Here is a 6,104-nt window from a genome sequence, read left to right as displayed (position 1 = left end):
ACGTAGCGCTGCACCAGTCGGCGCTGATTTTCCCGGGAAAGAAGCGAGGAAGCGGGCACGCCGGGCTGCAACCGACGCCGCTTCAAATCGGAAACCTGCGGGAGAATTAAGGCTGAAGAGACGGCGGCTCTCCTCAAACCTTCCCCATTTGTGGAGAAATAGCAGGAGTTGCTTCTCCTGTTCGCGCGTTCCTTTTTCTTCCTCCTTCCCTCCCCACCTTCTTTGTGGCTGTTGATGTGCGTAAGTTCTTCTCTTACACTGTATTTTTATTTATTTGCCTGCATTTATATTGTCTTTCGCGCGTTGCAGAGGGCTTTGAGGTGAAGAAAACCTTTCTCTCCTCACAAATTAATTTGCCTCTCAGGTGCTAGCACAACGGTGCTTCTTGAAGACGTAAGTTGTCCATTGCTTGTGTTGTGCTGTGACTACAACTCCCACAGTCTCCAATGGGACAGTGTAGCCTCTGAGAATTCTGGGAGTTGTAGTGTCCACAGATCTGGCTGTGAAACCTGCCTTAAAGAGCTCTTAGAAATTATTGTAATAATGGATGCTAATCTTCTAGTATCTTCTGTGAGCCTGTGAGACAAGAGTCTGATAATATTTCAGGTGTTCTTGATTTTCTTTTTTAAAGTAATCTGTCTGTATTCCATCCTTCTCCATTACACAAGCGGTGTGCATGATTCTTCCTTAATTCTAAGGAAGTGTATTACATTTGAAGTGTATTACATTTACAACTAATTACAAGTGTACCTCTATGCAACCTGTCTCTCACGTTTCTTAATTCAGATTTGCCCAGAATAGCACTTCCAGTTCTTTGTGACCCTTTGGGCAATTGGTTTGCCAAATTTATCAGTCGGCAACTTTATTTGAGTTTTGTAAACTCCTGCTTATAATATCAGTGATAGTATAGGTAGTCCTCAACTTATGTCCACAGTTGAGCCCAAAATGTCTGTTGCTAAGCGAGAGAGTTGTTAGGTGACTTTTGCCCCGTTTTATGACCTTTCTCATCACAGTTGTTAAAAAAATCACTTCAGTTGTTAAGTTAGTGACAAGGTTGTTAAGTGAATCTGGTTTTCCCTTTGACTTTGCTTTTCAGAAGGGTGCAAAAGTTGATCACATGATGCCGGAACATTGCAACTGTCATAAATATGAATCAGTTGCCAAGTGTCTGAATTTTGATCACATAACCATGGGGATGCTGCAACAAAATGTAAAAAAGGTCATAAATCACTTTTTTCAGTGCTGTTGTTACTTTGAATCATCACTAAATGAACTATTGTAAGTCGAGGACTACCTGTACTGTATCTAATCATGTTATGAAATGGACTTCCATCATTAGTACTGGATTTTTTAAAAAAAATTAAATATGTTTTATTAATTTTTTAACATAATCACCTTAATATTCGGTAAACTGTGTTGTCTGGGTTTACATTTAAGAAACATTCACTAACAGTTGATTTCTATAATCTATAATCCACATAATAACTTTACTTGATTTCCTCTTTTTCCCATAATGTTCTCTTTTACCAACCTTAAGTTAATACAATTCTTGTTGTTTTAATGAATGATGATTGAGTATAAAAGTTTTCTAATATTTCTACAGATAATAATCACATCAATATAATATTCCTTTTCTATCAAGTCATTCTGGTTGTCTCATCATAGGTCCTGTTTACAATTCTTGTTTACATTTGTTTTTCCCACAATGTTCAAAACATTCTTACTGGTTAAGATTTTCTCAAAGTTAATTACATTGAAATATTTAAATTATTTTTTCTCTTGTAAGCCAACCCAATACTTTTACCTTTCTTAAGGAATAAATAAGACTAAAAAAAGAAAAAGAATAAATAAAATAAAAAGATAGTATGCTACTTAAAATCCCTATTTACTATAAGCTAATACATATTTGTTTCCATTTTTTGTTCTTTTTACCATAATTAAAAATATATTTAATTTTAAAATATTCCATTTAATAAATCTAGTCCTCTAGTCTTTTAATTCTTATTCAAAACATATTTTTAACTCATTGTAATTTTCTTAAAGTCAATCACCTTTAGATATCTAAAACATTTCCTTTATATAAGCCATTCCAACTTTTATATTACTCATATCAAGAAATAAATTAAAAAAGAAGAAGAAAAAGAAAGTACTAGTTACTTGAGGGGCTCTTCCCTCTTAAAGTCAAATTCACATCCAAACTTTTTCTATTTCTTTAACCATATTCGAACAGGTGTTTCTTTTTTAAATATTCTCTCTGATAGGCCCCATCGTCTGTTTTCTTAATTTTCACTTTAGCTTTTCCTTTTGCCCAGGATCTTTCTTAATCAATATGTTCTGCTGAGTCAAAGAATCTTTCCATATTCTTGTAGGTGTTACTGTAGATATAAAAGGTAAGTCAAGTACAATATCTTTGAGAGAGGCATTTACCCATTCATTTTTGTTGAAAATCTTTTTCTTTCATTTTCTCTCTGCTTCTCTTATCATTTTTTGTCTCTCCAGTTCTAGTGTTTTTCCTGGCATCTTTGCAGTCCATTTTGTCCAATCTTTTTTCTTATCCTCAAATTTGTTTTGTGGTGTTAAAGTATAAGTTGTCTTTTCCAAATCCAGTATTTCTTGTAAATTTTTTTCCACTTGGGTTAAATCATACTTCTTTGTTTTGTTAGGTTCCATCTTTAAGTCTCTATCCTCAAATTTGTATTCAGCTGTCTGTTTTATCTGTTCCTTCTCTGTTGTTGTTTCCTGGGATTTTTTTGTTGTTGTAAAGTTAAATTGGAGATGAATTGTTTTATATTTTCAAAGTTATTTTGGATTTCTTTGTGGTTTGAAATCATTGTTATTTGAATTAGTTGCAACATATCATATGTCTTCTCTTGAAAAGTATTTTATTTTTTCTTGATAGGTTCTTTCTATACATCTCTGATTTTCCATGATGACCAAGAATCCAAATTTTCTTTTCTCTGCAAATAGCTTTGGGGTCAGAGTTAAATAGATAATTGTAATCCAGAAAGTTCCAAAAAGTTTTGCGTTTTTTGTTCTCTGAAGCTTGTAAGTCTCACTTTGTCTGCAGCCCATATTGTTTTCTTTTTTGTCACAGCTGTTCTCTATTGTTAGAGCTTTGGACATCACAAGTAGAGATTAGATTTTTCCAGATTTTGCCAAGTCCTGCATGAAAGCCATAGCTGTCACAGTCTTCATCCACCACTAAATGTCAGCACTGGTTTACTTTTCAAATTTTCAAAATGAACAAATTGCCTTTAAAATGAGAATCTTAACCATTCAGTAACTTCAAAATTATCCAGATTTAGGTTTTATAGTCATTTCATTTCATTTCAATACATTTTGGTCCATCATAAAAGGTTTAATTCGCCGCTTCCATTAGTAAAAGGGTGGGGCAAAATTCCCCTACTTCACTTTCAGAGGTTTTTGCTTCTTGGGATTTTTTTCCTTCAGGAAAGTTGATAAATAGGATAGAGAAAATCGATGTTCTTACCCAGATTCAAACACGCTGTTTACAATCAGCTTAAAATAATGCTTTTGACTTCGGTTGCTTGCAGCTTGGGCTAGACTCTGAAGTTAGGCTAGCCTTTTTCCTGTTGGTTTCTGGAAGGCTTCTCCTGGGCCAATGGGGTCGACTGCTGTCTCTCTAAGGTCCCCGGGATTTACTTCCTGTGGGGAAAAATGCACGTGCAGCAAACTGCCGTGCTTTCCCCCCCACAAATCTCATAACCTTTTGATACCCTTTGTCCCAGTGAAGCAGCCAGAAGGTCATACCCTTTTGACTTAATGCCTCACCTACCTAAACAGATAATATGCATAGTTCCTTCTCCTATCTCTTCCTGTCTTTGTTAGTTCCTTCTGCTTTCATCTCCCTGTATTTGTTCTTACCTGATCTTTGACCATGTAATGTGTTACTAGAAAATAGTTGCTTACATGAAGACATTTTTCAATGAAGAAATCTTTGTCAGCATTTAATGGTAAAGCCTATGTATGTAACAAGTATATAAGAAGCAATAAACTCAGAGTTTGTCAAGCAGTGTCTTGCAGCTTCAAACCTCTGCTCAAGACATGCCTGTGTCTTTTTCTTAGTGTCTTACATCTGGCCCCTGAACAGGGACAGCCCCCCATGGAGCAACTGGGACAGCCCCCCCTTCCGAGGGAGCAACAGCCAACATACTTACTAGCTTCTGGAATAGACCCCTAAGTGCACTTTCATCCTATGGGACCCCTCAGTGGTAAGTAAGGGTTGCAATCTATCTCAGCACCAGCAGAAACATGTACAGGAACTCAGATTCCTGTTACACAAATCAGGCGTGAAAGTGCCTGAAGCAGACATAAGGAAGCTGGTGGATGAGGTAGGGAAACACTTCCCTTGATATCCTAAGCGCTGGACGCTTAGGTTACGAGATTGGGAAAAGATAGGGCATACTTTACATCTTGAATCTCGGGCTCCAGTACAGGTATTACATCAATGGCATCAGTGCCATCAAGCAGTGGAAAAATTTGGCTCGGATGCTTCAGTAGGGCAACAGTTAACTACAAGCCACACACCTGATTAGGATCAAATAAAAAGTGTGCCTCCGAAAGCATCTTTAATTGGATTTTCAGCTCCTTCTGAAGAGGCTAATTCTTTTGCCTCCTTACGGCCACCATACACCCCCATAAGGAAAATATTAGAGGAACAATCTTGAAGTAGAAAAAATAAATATGGGGAATCGTCAGAGGAATTTAAAAAAACAAATTAAATCAAAATGTACTCCTCTGCAATGTGTTTTGAAGTAGCTGTTAAATTTAACCCTGTCAGACAATGTCTGGTGGTGCTTTGTGTTGATGTGTATAAGTATAAATAATCTTTAACAAGGCAACATGGAAAAACTTTGTAAACCTCCGGTTGGCTAGTTTATCTGATAACAACTAAAGACATGGAAGAAAAAGAAAAGAAAATTCAAAGAACTGAAAGCAAGTTTTTTTTTCTTCCTTTTTCCCCCTTTTAATCTGGCTCTATTCAATTCCCCTTTGTCAGAGGTGAGGAGAGGAGGCTGCTACTTTTCCCTCACCCTTCACACCTTCAATATTCCTTTTAGTCTTTCCCCAATGTCTTTTGAAGTTGCTGGGATAAATTGGAAGTAATCATAAATGTTCCCCTCCTTTTTAATTAAAAGGGGAGGCCTGTTTTAGCCTCAAACCCCAAACTGATGTGTGTTTTTTTATGTATTTGTGTATATATGTTTGTCTGTGTTCTGTGTTATTTCCAAGACTTGGAAGAGGGTCAAAACCCTCTCTGATAACATCACACAAAAAGGCCTTATTTAAAAATAAATAGTTTGCCTGGAGCAAGTATGAAATGAAATATTTGTATGTGGAATTGTTTATACAAGCAGTTAGAATGAAAATGAATGAATTAATTTGTTGATACCTAAGTGTGTGTGTTAGCCCTCAAACCCCACCCCCCACCCACTCTCTCCCAGGCTGTGAAAGAAATAGTAAACTGCAGATTTTATTGTAAAAGTAAATTGAAAAGTAATAGTGTTTGCATGAGAAGAATCCCATGGAGAATGTGTGAGAGAATTTATGGAAAATTCATATGAAGGAGAGAAAACTATTTTTTAGTGGTGAGAAGTTTGTAACAAAAACTTTTCCTGTCTCTTTTGTTTTTCAACTGGCTGTGTTGCTTTAAGACAGCGGTTCTCAACCTATGGGTTGCGACCCCATTTGGGGTCGATCGACCATTTTTCGGGGGTCGCCAAAGGCGGTGATCCGCCATTTTCTCCCCTCCGGGGGCGCCGCCGCGCATGCGCACCATGCATGGGGGGCGCCATGCATGGGGGCGCCCCCATGCGCGCCGCACTGCGCATGCGCATAACATTTGTGTGACGGGGGTCACCGTCACACAAATGTTGAGAACCGCTGCTTTAAGAGCAAGAGAGACCGAAAGAAGGGGGGTGGAACTGTTCGTTTTAAACTTTTTTTCCTCTCTGCTTAGAATTCCGGTTTGCGAATGGAGATGAAATTAATGCCCACTCTTGCAGTTTCAGATTACAAAGTTTTACTCGAAAGAGGAAACAGTAATTGTTGGATATTTTTTTTTGGGGGGGGAAGTGTTGAGT

General features: G+C 37.4%; 1 long non-coding RNA gene across 3 annotated transcripts in view; it reads left to right on the top strand.

Annotated features, from left to right (window-relative positions):
• The first annotated feature begins 99 nt into the window (after positions 1-99).
• LOC120310490 overlaps positions 100-6,104 on the top strand; it is a 31,758-nt gene continuing 25,753 nt past the window's right edge. The window contains exons 1-2 of one of the 3 annotated variants that reach the window (XR_005557371.1): positions 101-236; positions 4,087-4,232. This is a non-coding gene — a long non-coding RNA (uncharacterized LOC120310490). Of the gene's footprint in view, positions 241-4,086; positions 4,233-6,104 lie in introns of all 3 variants that reach the window. The other 2 variants (XR_005557373.1, XR_005557374.1) reach the window with 2 other exon arrangements.

The sequence above is a fragment of the Crotalus tigris genome, unplaced genomic scaffold, assembly GCF_016545835.1.
Source record: "Crotalus tigris isolate CLP2741 ecotype Arizona unplaced genomic scaffold, ASM1654583v1 scf7180000017564.2150845, whole genome shotgun sequence".
NCBI classification, from domain to species: Eukaryota; Metazoa; Chordata; class Lepidosauria; order Squamata; family Viperidae; genus Crotalus; species Crotalus tigris.
Note: the sequence above shows the minus strand (reverse complement) of the source record. Positions and strands in the feature narration are given on the sequence as shown.